Source organism: Schistocerca americana, chromosome 9, assembly GCF_021461395.2.
Source record: "Schistocerca americana isolate TAMUIC-IGC-003095 chromosome 9, iqSchAmer2.1, whole genome shotgun sequence".
Lineage (NCBI taxonomy): Eukaryota > Metazoa > Arthropoda > Insecta > Orthoptera > Acrididae > Schistocerca > Schistocerca americana.
In genome coordinates, this window is record NC_060127.1 from 147,749,412 (window position 1) to 147,764,493 (window position 15,082).

Consider the following 15,082-nt stretch of genomic DNA (forward strand, 5'->3'; position numbering starts at 1 on the left):
TCCAAGCCGCGGGAAGAGGTTTCAAGGCCCGAAGCTTGTTGTCCGTAAGTGCAGCCCAATCGGCATGCCACAGCGATAAAATGCACCGACAAATGACCCTGCTACAATCTGACGAAGGGACACAACAAGAAGCTGTCCGAGGCTGGAGGACCGCGGCATCTGCAGCTTCGTTCCCAGGGATACCGACATGGCCAGGAACCCACATAAAGCTAACCGGAGAACCGTCGTCCACCAGCCGCTGAAGAGAGCGTTAGATCCGGTGCACGAAAGGGTGAACCGGATACGGATCACTGAGGCTCTGGATGGCGCTCAGGGAATCAGAGCAGATGACATAAGCAGAATGTCGGTGGCGGCAGATGTAAAGAACAGCCTGGTAGAGGGCAAAGAGCTCAGCTGTGAAGACCGAACAATGGCCATGGAGCCGGTATTTGAAACTTTGTGCCCCGACAATAAAAGAACACCCGACCCCGTCATTGGTCTTACAGCAATCTGTATAAATGAAGGTCATATTAATGAACTTCGAACGAAGTTCGACAAAACGGGAGTGGTATACCAAACCGGGGGTAACCTCCTTTGGGAGCGAGCTGAGGTCAAGGTGAACGCGAACCTGAGCCTGGAGCCAAGGTGGCGTGTGGCTCTCGCCCTCTCTAAAGGTTGCAGGGAGTGAAAAATCAAAGTGTTGAAGGAGGCGACGAAAGCGAACCCCAGGGGGTAGCAGGGCAGAGACGTACAACCCGTATTGACGGTCGAGAGAGTCGTCAAAAAAGGAACGATAAGACGGGTGGTCGGGCATTGACAGTAGGCGACAGGCATACCGACAAAGCAGTATATCGCGCCGGTAGGTCAGTGGCAATTCACCGGCTTCAGCATGAAGACTCTCGACGGGACTAGTATAAAACGCTCCGATCGCAAGACGTAAACCCCGATGTTGTACGGAGTTGAGGCGGCGTAAGATGGACGGCCGTGCAGAGGAGTATACGAAGCTCCCATAATCCAGCTTGGAGCGGACGATCGACCGATATAGGCGAAGTAGGACGGTTCGCTCCGCTCCCCACGACATACCACTGAGAACACGGAGGACATTTAGAGAACGGGTACAACGGGCAGCCAAATATGACATGTGGAGACCAGCTAAGTTTCCTGTCAAATGTAAGACCTAAAAATTTTGTTGTCTCCACGAATGGGAGAGCAACGGGACCGAGTCTTAAGGACGGTGGGAGAAACTCTTTGTAGCGCCAGAAGTTAATACAGACCGTCTTCTCGGCAGAAAAACGGAAGCCACTGACGACACTCCAGGAGTAAAGACGAAGACGGTCAAGAGAACGCTGAAGACAGCGCTCCAGGAAACATGTACGCTGCGCGCTGCAATAGATGGTAAAATCGTCCACGAAAATGGAGCCTGATACATCAGCTGGGAGGCAATCCATTATTGATCGCTATGGTGAAGAGAGCGACGCTCAAAACTGAGCCCTGTGGCACCCCATTCTCCTGGCGAAAGGACAGGATAGGACCCACACGTACCCTGAACTGTCGATCCATTAAAAAGGAACGAATAAAGAGGGAGGCGACCGCAGAGGCCCCATGTATGCATGGTGCGGAGAATGCCCGCCCTCCAACAGGTGTCGTAAGCCTTCTCCAAATCGAAGAACACAGCCGCGGTCGGGCGCTTCCGCAAGAAGTTATTCATAATGAAGGTCGACAAGGTACTAGATGGTCAACAGCAGAGCGGCGCCTACGAAATCCACATTGTACATTGGTAAGTAGGCGTCGAGATTCAAGCAGCCAAACTAAACGGGAGTTAACCATTCGCTCCATCACCTTACAGACACAGCTGGTAAGCGAGATGGGTCCATAGCTGGAAGGCAAGTGCTTGTCCTTCCCCGGCTTAGGAATCGGGACAACAATAGACTCGCGCCAGCATGCGGGAACATGTCCCTCAATCCAGATGCGATTATAAGTACGACGAAGGAAACCTTTACCCGCAGAAGAAAGGTTCATCAGCATCTGAATATGAATAGAATCAGGCCCTGGAGCGGAGGACCGTGACCGGGCAAGTGCGTTTTCGAGTTTCCCCATGGTGAATGGGGCATTATAACTTTCACGATTCGAGGAGCGGAAGTTAGGTGGCCTAGCCTCCTCTGCCTGTTTTCGGGTGAGGAAGGCAGGCTGGTAATGAGCGGAGCTCGAAACCTCTGCGAAAAAGCGGCCGAAGGCATTGGAGACATCCTCAGGGGCCACAAGGGCGTCATTCGCGACCGTCAAGCCAGAAACTGATGAGGGGACCTTAGTGCCAGATAGCCGGCGCAGGCTACCCCAGACAACAGAAGAAGGAGTAAAACTGTTGAAGGTGCTTGTGAAAGCAGCCCAGCCGGCTTTCTTGCTTTCTTTAATAATACGACGACACTGCGCACGTAATCGTTTATAAGTGATACAATTCGCCACTGTAGGGTGGCGTTTAAAGGTGCGTAAAGCACGTCGACGAGCACGTAAAGCGTCTCTACATGCTGCAGTCCACCAGGGGACCGGTACGCGACGTGGAGAAGAAGTAGGGTGAGGGATGGAATATTCAGCAGCAGCGAGAATGACGTCCGTGAGGTGTGCGACCTGACGATCGCAGCTTGTAAAGGTTTGATCCTGAAAGGTCGCCCTGGAAGAGAAGAGCCCCCAGTCTGCCTTGGAGATGGTCCAATTAGAGAAGCACGAAGAGGGGGTATGCTGCAGGAGATGGATAACACACGGGAAGTGGTCGCTCGAATATGTATCAGAAAGTGCATACCACTCAAACCGGCGTGCAAGTTGGGGAGTACATGTAGAGAGGTCTAAATGGGAATAGGTGTGAGATGTGTCCGAAAGAAAAGTAGGGGCGCCAGTATTGAGGCAGACAAGATTGAGCTGGTTGAAAAGGTCTGCTAACAGGGAGCACCTCGGGCAGGATGCTGGAGAGCCCCAAAGGGTATGGTGGGCATTGAAGTCTCCAGTTAACAAAAATGGTGCAGGTAGCTGAGCAATAATTTGCATCATGTCTGCTCTGGTAACGGCAGACGACGATGGAGTGTAAACGGTACAAATGGAAAATGTAAAAGTGGGGAGAGTAATTCGGACGGCAACTGCCTGCAGGCCGGTGTGCAATGTGATGGGATCGTAGTAAATATCATCCCGCACCAGCAACATAACCCCTCCATGAGCCGGAATACCTACCACAGGGGGTAGGTCAAAACGCACAGAGGTGTAGTGTGCCAATGCAATTGGATCGCATGGGCGTAGCTTCGTTTCCTGGTGGGCTACGACGAGCGGATGGTGCAAGCGGAGCAGCAACTTCAAGTCCTCTCGGTTGGAGCGAGTGCTGCGAATAATCCAGTGAATAAGTGCCATCGTGAGAAGGAAGATGAAAGAAGGGGTCACCTCGAAGGCCGCTGAGGGCGTGGCTTCGAGCGAGCACTGCCGCCGCTATCAGTAGGCGGACAGTCATCGTCCATTGGTTCTATAGGTTCATCGGCCATCTTGTTAAGATGGCCGGGAGGGGGAGCTCCTCTGCAGGTGAACGGCCAGATGTTCGGCTACCAGCGGTGCGGCCAGCGAAACGGATGACGGCCTGGGGCGGCAACCGCTGGGTGGCGCAGGAGAAGAAATGCGCCGTGGCGCAGAAGGAGAACTGAGCTTCCTATGAGCCTTCTTGGAAGGTCGTTTGGTGGAAGTACCGGTCGAAGGCTGGGAGGTGGAGGTACGTAGGAAGTCGGCACGGGACGGTTCCTTCTTGAAGGCCCATGCATCTGACTTCCGGGTCTTCGTCTTGGCAGAAGCTGATGAAGGTGCTTGTGTTGGAGGGATGACGGGAGGAAGAGGAGACGTCGACCGCGCGATCTTAGCACTGGCCGAACGGACGACCGTGGTGCCGAAGGTCAGATCGCATGTCTGCGTCGCCACCTCCCTGATAGTCCGAGGAGAGGCGAGGACAGTACTGTACTTTCCCGCTGGGAGCAGCGCGGGCTTCCTACTAGCAAATAGCTTGCGAGCAGCTAAGGTGGACACTTTCTCTTTGACCCGAATTTCTTGGATACAGCGTTCTTCCTTGTAGATGGCAGTCGCGGGAGGACGCTGCATGGTCACCCCGACAGTTCACACAACGAGAAGACGGAGGTGGACAGTCACCCTCATGGGCATCCCTGCCACAAGTGACACATTTAGCCGCAATGTAACAAGACTGGCGAGTGTGATTAAAACGCTGACACTGGTAGCAGCGCGTAGGTGTCGGGACATAGGGGCGAACAGAAATAGCCTCGTAGCCCGCTTTGATGCGCGACGGCAGCTGAACACTATCAAAGGTCAAGAAAAGTGTCCGGGTCGGTACAAGGCCATTGTTGACCTTTTTCATGACCCTATGGACAGCCGTCACGCCCTGCTCAGCGAGGAAAGACTGAATTTCCTCGTCAGTCAATCCGTCGAGTGATCTAGTATATACCACACCACGAGACGAATTCAAAGTGCGGTGAGCCTCCACCCGGACAGGGAACGTGTACATGAGTGTGGCCCGAAGCAGTTTTTGTGCCTGAAAGGCGCTCTCAGTTTCTAGTAACAAGGTACCGTTACACAACCTGGTACAAGACTTGACAGATCCGGCTATGGCAGCTACGCCCTTCTGGATAACGAAAGGGTTGACAGAGGAAAAATCCTTTCCGTCCTCAGATCGAGAAACTACGAGGAACTGTGGTGCAGGCGGTAGTACTTTTGTCACTGGTGGCTGGTCAAGTTTCCGTTTGTGGGCAGAAGTCAGAGAGAAGAAGAAGAGAAATCCATTGCAGAGGAATCCCCCATGATTGCCAGCGTCTCCGATGGCGCGCTCCTTCCTTGTGGGGACCCTCTCAGAGGGCACTCCCGCCTTGGTGAATGTTTACACCTTAGGTCACACCTCCCGAGAAACAGATGGAGGGACCAATTGGCATGGTCAGAAGGTATCAGCTCAGGCAATCACCCCTCCCCGGGCCTGGCCTTTACCAGGGGGTACGTGCGTGCCTTACTTGTCTACCCAGGGCGGGGAATTACGCGTTACCCCGTCACCGGCTACGCGTGTGAACGCGTGGGTCGGCCTTCAGGCGCGCACAGGGAGGAAGGAAGAAGAGGAAAAAGAAGAGAGAAAGGGAGAGAGAGGACAGACTGTCTCAAACGCCGAGGCGGAGACCAGAGAAGGCAAGGAGAAGAAGGCAAGGGGAAGAAGGCAAGGGAAAGAAGGCAAGGGAAAGAAGGCAAGGGAAAGAAGGCAAGGGAAAGAAGGCAAGGGAAAGAAGGCAAGGGAAAGAAGGCAAGGGAAAGAAGGCAAGGGAAAGAAGGCAAGGGAAAGAAGGCAAGGGAAAGAAGGCAAGGGAAAGAAGGCAAGGGAAAGAAGGCAAGGGAAAGAAGGCAAGGGAAAGAAGGCAAGGGAAAGAAGGCAAGGGAAAGAAGGCAAGGGAAAGAAGGCAAGGGAAAGAACGCAAGGGAAAGAGTAAGTAAGACAGTGAGATGGAGAAGAACAATGAAAGGAACCAACCAAAGGAAGTAAGAAACGAGAAGAAGTGAAAAACCAAAATGACCCCAAATATAGGTCGTGGAACCGTCCGTCTCCGGACGCAGGCGCTAACTACCCCCTTGAGGAGGAGGGACTCCTTTTAGTCGCCTCTTACGACAGGCAGGAATACCTCGGGCCTATTCTAACTCCCCGGACCTGCAGGGGGGAGTGAGGACGTTGTTTGCAAGTGCTACTTGTTCCGACACTGACAATGTTGAGTGTTTATGGAAAAAGTTCAAGGCAATCGTAAAATGCGTTTTAGACAGGTACGTGCCGAGTAAAACTGTGAGGGACGGGAAAAACCCACCGTGATACAACAACAAAGTTAGGAAACTACTGCGAAAGCAAAGAGAGCTCCACTCCAAGTTTAAACGCAGCCAAAACCTCTCAGACAAACAGAAGCTAAACGATGTCAAAGTTAGCGTAAGGAGGGCTATGCGTGAAGCGTTCATTGAATTCGAAAGTAAAATTCTATGTACCGACTTGACAGAAAATCCTAGGAAGTTCTGGTCTTACGTTAAATCAGTAAGTGGCTCGAAACAGCATATCCAGACACTACGGGATGATGATGGCATTGAAACAGAGGATGACACGCGTAAAGCTGAAATACTAAACACCTTTTTCCAAAGCTGTTTCACAGAGGAAGACCGCACTGCAGTTCCTTCTCTAAATCCTCGCACAAACGAAAAAATGGCTGACATCGAAATAAGTGTCCAAGGAATAGAAAAGCAACTGGAATCACTCAATAGAGGAAAGTCCACTGGACCTGACGGGATACCAATTCGATTCTACACAGAGTACGCGAAAGAACTTGCCCCCCTTCTAACAGCCGTGTACCGCAAGTCTCTAGAGGAACGGAGGGTTCCAAATGATTGGAAAAGAGCACAGATAGTCCCAGTCTTCAAGAAGGGTCGTCGAGCAGATGCGCAAAACTATAGACCTATATCTCTTACGTCGATCTCTTGTAGAATTTTAGAACATGTTTTTTGCTCGCGTATCATGTCATTTCTGGAAACCCAGGATCTACTATGTAGGAATCAACATGGATTCCGGAAACAGCGATCGTGTGAGACCCAACTCGCCTTATTTGTTCATGAGACCCAGAAAATATTAGATACAGGCTCCCAGGTAGATGCTATTTTTCTTGACTTCCGGAAGGCGTTCGATACAGTTCCGCACTGTCGCCTGATAAACAAAGTAAGAGCCTACGGAACATCAGACCAGCTGTGTGGCTGGATTGAAGAGTTTTTAGCAAACAGAACACAGCATGTTGTTATCCATGGAGAGACGTCTACAGACGTTAAAGTAACCTCTGGCGTGCCACAGGGGAGTGTTATGGGACCATTGCTTTTCACAATATATATAAATGACTTAGTAGATAGTGTCGGAAGTTCCATGCGGCTTTTCGCGGATGATGCTGTAGTATACAGAGAAGTTGCTGCATTAGAAAATTGTAGCGAAATACAGGAAGATCTGCAGCGGATAGGCACTTGGTGCAGTGAGTGGCAACTGACCCTTAACATAGACAAATGTAATGTATTGCGAATACATAGAAAGAAGGATCCTTTATTGTATGATTATATGATAGCGGAACAAACACTGGTAGCAGTTACTTCTGTAAAATATCTGGGAGTATGCGTACGGAACGATTTGAAGTGGAATGATCATATAAAACTAATTGTTGGTAAGGCGGGTACCAGGTTGAGATTCATTGGGAGAGTGCTTAGAAAATGTAGTCCATCAACAAAGGAGGTGGCTTACAAAACACTCGTTCGACCTATACTTGAGTATTGCTCATCAGTGTGGGATCCGTACCAGGTCGGGTTGATGGAGGACATAGAGAAGATCCAAAGAAGAGCGGCGCGTTTCGTCACTGGGTTATTTGGTAACCGTGATAGCGTTACGGAGATGTTTAATAAACTCAAGTGGCAGACTCTGCAAGAGAGGCGCTCTGCATCGCGGTGTAGCTTGCTCGCCAGGTTTCGAGAGGGTGCGTTTCTGGATGAGGTATTGAATATATTGCTTCCCCCTACTTATACTTCCCGAGGAGATCACGAATGTAAAATTAGAGAGATTAGAGCGCGCACGGAGGCTTCCAGACAGTCGTTCTTCCCGCGAACCATACGCGACTGGAACAGGAAAGGGAGGTAATGACAGTGGCACGTAAAGTGCCCTCCGCCACACACCGTTGGGTGGCTTGCGGAGTATCAATGTAGATGTAGATGTACTATGAGATGAAGAGTTGGCACAGGAATACAAGGCTGGCCACATCAAACCAGTCAGAAGACCGAGATCTGGAGGAAAAAAAATTACGTACACCTATGAACCATGGAGTGGCTTGCATGCCTACTTTAGATCTACTTTAAAATCACAACGCAGGGGTATCTGTGATGAGACATCGTTCGGTCCACGACGCAAGAACCTAACAAGATAGATTGTTTATTTCACGCTCCGCATTGTAGCGGAACGTGTTATTCGACACTGTTACGTCACCGGCTCGTCGTACCGTGAGAAGACGGCTTTCGGCTCGGTTAGGACAGAGCAGCCACCTTTTTACGATGCCATCTCTGCCTCGCGCCTGCACGCGCTCCTGCCGAATAGTCAGTCCGAAAGCAGGCCTGATCGGAGTACAGAGTGTTGCGCCTGCTGTCCAGGGTACTGCTCTATGCGCCTGGCTAGGAGGCTGTGTTGTCAGCTGGTAGCAGGTGAGAGGGCTGGGCGGCGCACGTCAGGGCTCGCTATTCCGGGCCCTGTAGCAGCTGCGTGCGTCACAGCAAGCACACCCAAGGCCGCAGCTTAGCTCAGCACGATGGGCGCGTGGACGTGCCGTGAACCGCCCCCTCCCTGGTCCTTCTGTACTCCGTATGACGAAAGAAAAAGCGCCGCCCGTGGCGGTGGATTTGGCATTGCTGTTCCGTGCGCACCTATCACAACCGCGATTTTACAATACATAAACAATCGTCTGCATCACAACTTTTTTTTACAGAATACCGGCTTCATCTGGCGCTGCAGATAAATAAATCTTCAGGATTATATTGGAAAATGAAAAAAATTTGTTGTTGTGGTCTTCAGTCCTGAGACTGGTTTGATGCAACTCTCCATGCTACTCTATCCTGTGCAAGCTGCTTCATCTCCCAGTACCTACTGCAACCTACATCCTTCTGAATCTGCTTAGTGTATTCATCTCTTGGTCTCCCTCTACGATTTTTACCCTCCAGTACTAAATTTGTGGTCCCTTGATGCCTCAGAACATGTCCTACCAACCGATCCCTTCTTCTAGTCAAGTTGTGCCACAAACTCCTCCCCAACCGTGTTCAATACCTCCTCATTAGTTATGTGATCTACCCATCTAATCTTCAGCATTCTTCTGTAGCACCACACTTCAAAAGCTTCTATTCTATTCTTGTCCAAACTATTTATCGTCCATGTTTCACTTCCATACATGGCTACACTTCATACAAATACTTTCAGAAACCACTTCCTGACACTTAAATCAATACTCGATGTTAACAAATTTCTCTTCTTCAGGAACGCTTTCCTTGCCATTGCCAGTCTACATTTTATATCATCTCTACATTTTATATCATCTCTACTTCGACCATCATCAGTTATTTTGCTCCCCAAATAGCAAAACTCCTTTACTACTTTAAGTGTCTCATTCCCCAATCTAATTCCCCAATCTAATTCCCTCAGCATCACCCGACCTAATTCGACTACATTCCGTTAACCTCGTTTTCCTTTTGTTGATGTTCATCTTATACCCTCCTTTCAAGACACTGTCCATTCCGTTCAACTGCTCTTCCAAGACCTTTGCTGTCTCTGACAGAATTACAATGTCATCGGTGAACCTGAAAGTTTTTATTTCTTCTCCATGGATTTTAATACCTACTCGGGAAGAGGCTACAACCCTGTCTCACTCCCTTCCCAACCACTGCTTCCCTTTCATGTCCCTGTGTAGCAACACAAAAAAATAAGAAATTGTAATACACTGAAGCGCCAAAGAACCTGTAGGCACGCGTATTCAAATACAGAGAAATATGTAAACACGCAGGATATGGCACTGCGGTCGATAACGCCTATACAGGGTGGTCCATCGATCGTGACCGGGCCAAATATCTCACGAAATAAGCATCAAACGAAAAAAGTACAAAGAACGAAACTCATCTAGCTTGAAGGGGAAAACCAGATGGCGCTATGGTTGGCCCGCCAGATGGCGCTGCCATAGGTCAAACGGATATCAACTGCGTGTTTTTAAATAGGAACCCCAATTTTTTATTACATATTCGTGTAGTACGTAAAGAAATATGAATGTTTGAATTGGACCACTTTTTTCGCTGGTGCACTGTCGTGATGTGAAAGGACTTTTTTGCGGGCTAATTGCCGGCGTTTTTCTTGCAGCGGTTTTCAAACGGTCCAATAACGATGAATAATATGCATCTGTAACAGCTTTACCCTTTTCCAGTTAGTCGATGAGGATTATCCCTTGCGAATCCCAAAAGACAGTCGCCATAACCTTTCCGGCCGAAGGAATGGTCTTCGCCATTTTTGGAGCTGATACTCCCTTGGTAACCCATTGCTTAGATTGTTGTTTGGTCTCAGGAATATAGTAATGTATCCGTGTTTCATCCACAGCGGCGAAACGACGCTTAAAGTCCTGCGGATTCTTCCTGAACAGCTGCAAACCATCCTTGCAACACTTCACGCGATTTCGTTTTTGGTCAAGCGTGAGCAATAGCGGAACCCATCCAGCGGATAGCTTTCTCATGTCCAAATGTTTATGCAAAATATTATGTAGCCGTTTATTCGAGATGCCCACAGCACTAGCAATCTGACGCACCTCAACTGTTCTGTCATCCATCACCATATCATGCATTTTATTCATAATTTCTGGAGTCGTAACCTCCACAGGGCGTCCAGAACGTTCAGCATCATTTGTGGCCACATGGTCACTCCGAAAATTTTGAAACCAAACTGTTCTAATCGAAGGTGCAGAGTCACCGTAATGTTTATAAAGCTTCTCTTTAGTCTGCTGAGGCGTTTTGCCTTTCATAACGTAATGTTTAATCACCACACGAAATTCTTTTTCGTCCATTTCTTGACAATCTTTCGACTTCCTTGATTCACACGAATGCCAAACACAAAGAAATAGACCAATATGGCTGAAACTTGGTGCGCGTTCTTTATAACGATGCTACTAACTAAACATGACTTCGATACGCGCCAGTAGTGCCGCCTCTCGGACTTTGTACGGACTTTTCAAACGCCCCTCGTATACAGGGTGTTACAAAAAGGTACAGCCAAACTTTCAGGAAACATTCCTTACACACAAAGAAAGAAAATATGTTATGTGGACATGTGTCCGGAAACGCTTACTTCCCATCTTAGAGCTCATTTTATTACTTCTCTTCAAATCACATAATCATGGAATGGAAACACACAGCAACAGAACGTACCAGCGTGACCTCAAACACTTTGTTACAGGAAATGTTCAAAATGTCCTCCGTTAGCGAGGATACATGCATCCACTCTCCGTCGCATGGAATCCCTGATGCGCTGAGGCAGCCCTGGAGAATGGCGTATTGTATCACAGCCGTCCACAATACGAGCACGAAGAGTCTCTACATTTGGTACCGGGGTTGCGTAGACAAGAGCTTTCAAATGCCCCCATAAATGAAAGTCAAGAGGGTTGAGGTCAAGAGAGCGTGGAGGCCATGGAATTGGTCCGCCTCTACCAATCCATCGGTCACCGAATCTGTTGTTGAGAAGCGTACGAACACTTCGACTGAAATGTGCAGGAGCTCCATCGTGCATACACCACATGTTGTGTCGTACTTGTAAAGGCACATGTTCTAGCAGCACAGGTAGAGTATCCCGTATGAAATCGTGATTACGTGCTCCATTGAGCGTAGGTGGAAGAACACGGGGCCCAATCAAGACTTCACCAACAATGCCTGTCCAAACGTTCACAGAAAATCTGTGTTGATGACGTGATTGCACAATTGCGTGCGGATTCTCGTCAGCCCACACATGTTGATTGTGAAAATTTACAATTTAATCACGTTGGAATGAAGCCTCATCCGTAATGAGAACATTTGCACTGAAATTAGGATTGACACATTGTTGGATGAACCATTCGCAGAAGTGTACCCGTGGAGGCCAGTCAGCTGCTGATAGTGCCTGCACATGGCACGGAAACAACTGGTTCTCCCGTAGCACTCTCCATACAGTGACGGGTTCAACGTTACCTTGTACAGCAGCAACTTCTCTGACGCTGACATTAGGGTTATCGTGAACTGCACGAAGAATTGCCTCGTCCATTGCTGGTGTCCTCGTCGTTCTAGGTCTTCTCCAGTCGTGAGTCATAGGCTTGAATGTTCCTTGCTCCCTAAGACGCCGATCAATTGCTTCGAACGTCTTCCTGTCGGGGCACCTTCGTTCTGGAAATCTGTCTCGATACAAGCGTACCGCGCCACGGCTATTGCCCCGCGCTAATCCATAAATCAAATGGGCATCTGCCAACTCGGCATTTGTAAACATTGCACTGACTGCAAAACCACGTTCGTGATGAACACTAACCTGCTGATGCTACATACTGATGTGCTTGATGCTAGTACTGTAGAGCAATGAGTCGCATGTCAACACAAGCACCGAAGTCAACATTACCTTCCTTCAATTGGGCCAACTGGCGGTGAATCGAGGAAGTACAGTTCATACTGACGAAACTAAAATGAGCTCTAACACGGAAAGTAAGCGTTTCCGGACACATGTCCACATAACATCTTTTCTTTATTTGTGTGTGAGGAATGTTTCCTGAAAGTTTGGCCGTACCTTTTTGTAACACCCTGTATATTGTAAACAGTAACGGTCCAGTCACACTTCCTTGGGGTGTAACGGAAATTACTTTTTCATCTGTCGCAAATCTGCTCCGACACTTATTTTTTCACTAAACGGCAGTACGGGACGGTGTCGAATGCTTTCCTGAAGACAAGGAGCACATCACCTGAGCGTCTTTTGGATGTGTCCAAAAGAACATGCAGCACGAATTCATATAATCGATTCGTTTCGATGGGCAATGAATGTGGCACCTTCAGTGCTGATGCACCAATACGTTTGACCTCCTCCGGGAATCTCTAAGTACCGCGCATGGTAGATATGGAGGGCGCTAGGAGGGAGTGGCGGTCGGCCGAGACCGTGCCGCGACAGTCCGCGAATTCTGACCAACACTGTGTCCGGGTGGCGCAGCGGTTAACGCAACAGCTCAGTAAGCAGGAGGCGCCGGGTTCGAAACGCGATCCGTCACACATTTTCACTCGTCGCTGTTGATTGTGCATAAGGTCCCGATGCAGCTGACATCAATACTTCACTCGCTTTCCTTTCCTGCCCCCCCCCCCCCCTCCACCATCAATTTACTGAATAACAAAATGTTATGAACCCACGTAGACCGAAGTGCAGCTCGCCAACAGTAGTGCAAAATTAACGTAACACTTGACTGAAGTGGGGTGGGGGGAATTCGTACTCTAACGTGACATACGTAATTCACAGAGTACATTAAAACAGCGCAAGAGAGCTTCTTCCATCATAAAATGAATGAAAATTAATAATTAAAAGACACGTTAATGTAATACACTGTCCAGCCACGTTAATGTGAACACCGCCTATGTTCGACGTCAACGTGCAATAACCCCTCACAGACGGCAGGTGCACCACTAGCAGTGGAGGGTATTAGGACAGTTGATATTTTTAAAAATGTCGGGAATCCTATACATCAATATTTAAAAAAATATCACTATCGGCCCTCCGTACATCGGGAAAGGTATCGAACTATCGGCGGAGAAAACACGACGTATCTGCCTATAAAAATATCGGCTGCACATTATATACTGCCGGTTTTAAGCAGCATTTTTTGGGAAGATCACATACCTAATGAGGAGGTATTGAATAGGTTTGGGGAGAAGAGGAGTATGTTGCACAACTTGACTAGAAGAAGGGATCGGTTGGTAGGACATGTTCTGAGGCATCAAGGGATCACCAATTTAGTATTGGGCGGCAGCGTGGAGGGTAAAAATCGTAGAGGGAGACCAAGAGATGAATACACTAAACAGATTCAGAAGGATGTAGGTTGCAGTAGGTACTGGGAGATGAATAAGCTTGCACAGGATAGAGTAGAATGGAGAGCTGCATCAAACCAGTCTTCGGACTGAAGACCACAAGGAAGATTTATGTATTGATTTATTACTAGAAATTCTGTACTCTAACAAGCTAGCAGCCTGCCTATGCCCCTTACAGAAAAAACTGAAAGGAAAACAATGCACGTTCACGCTTGGCGGTAACTACTTTGCTAACAGTGTCAATTGCATGTAAGTGGCATGATAAAAGGTGTGCGATGGGTCCGTCGTTAGGTTTCGTCACATATCGGATTCGCCGGAACACTTGGGTAGACTTCCCTATTTTTTTGTATTTCTGCAAACGCCAACGACTTAGCAGCTATAGTGTCAAAATTGTGTGATGAAGTTGAACGTTGCAGTTTCTGCTGGTAGCGCCGAGCGCCAATTAGCTAGCTCGCTCGCTCGCTCCCCCCCCCCCCCTCCATCTCCACCCCCCCCCCCCCACCACCATAGCAAGGATCAGTCTTGTCATTTAGATTTTTTTCATCGTTTTGGTCAACTGTTAACTGTTTTTGAAGAATGACGATGTTTTGCATTTAACATATTTCTTCACACCGGAAATCCTGTTATTCACCTCCCCCCCCCCCCCCCCCCCCCCCGTCACCAGGGCATTCATGCAGCTTCTTTTGTACCATATATACTCGCGTAGCACAGTCAAAAGAGGAAGACTGGATGTGTTAAAAGCTCAAAAAATAGTAAGACTCCTTCACACAGTGAAAGTAAAATTTGTTCAACTACAACTGCAAAAGAAACAACTTCCAATATTTACCAAAAATTGTAAAAAATAAAAATATCGGCACTCGACATAGTTATTTTGATATCGATATATCGGTGGAAAAAGTATTTACTTATGTTATTGGTAATCCTTTCTCTAAGAATAAGTTTAGTTGTGCTCTAACTATAGTGTGATTTAAATTAGTTGGTGTCTGCCGAAGTAGTCGTGCTTGGGTAGCTCAGTTGGTAGAGCACTTGCCCGCCAAAGGCAATGGCCCCGAGTTCGAGTCTCGGTCCGGCATACAGTTTTAATCTGCTACAAGTTTCATATCAGCGCACACTCCGCTGCAGAGCGAAAATCTCATTCTGGAAACACCCCCCACGCTGTGGCTAAGCCATGTCTCCGCAATATCCTTTCTTTCAGGAGTGCTAGTTCTACAAGGTTCGCAGGAGAGCTTCTGTAAACTTTGGAAGGTCGGAGACGAGGTACTGGCAGAAGTGAAGCTGTGTGGACGGGGCGTGAGTCGTGCTTGGGTAGCTCAGTTGGTAGAGCACTTGCCCGCGAAATCCATTGGTCCCGAGTTCGAGTCTCGGTCCGGCACACAATTTTAATCCGTCAGGAAGTTTCACATCAGAGCACACTCCGCTGCAGAGTGAAAATCTC

General features: G+C 48.6%; 1 protein-coding gene and 1 non-coding gene across 2 annotated transcripts in view; one reads left to right on the forward strand and one right to left on the reverse strand.

The window, feature by feature from the left end:
- The window catches only part of LOC124550758 (serine/threonine-protein kinase SIK1-like), a 454,642-nt gene that overhangs the window by 408,573 nt on the left and 30,987 nt on the right, over window positions 1-15,082 (reverse strand). The window lies entirely within an intron of this gene.
- Window positions 14,646-14,720, forward strand: Trnaw-cca. The gene has a single exon. It is a non-coding gene; the product is annotated as a tRNA-Trp (tRNA).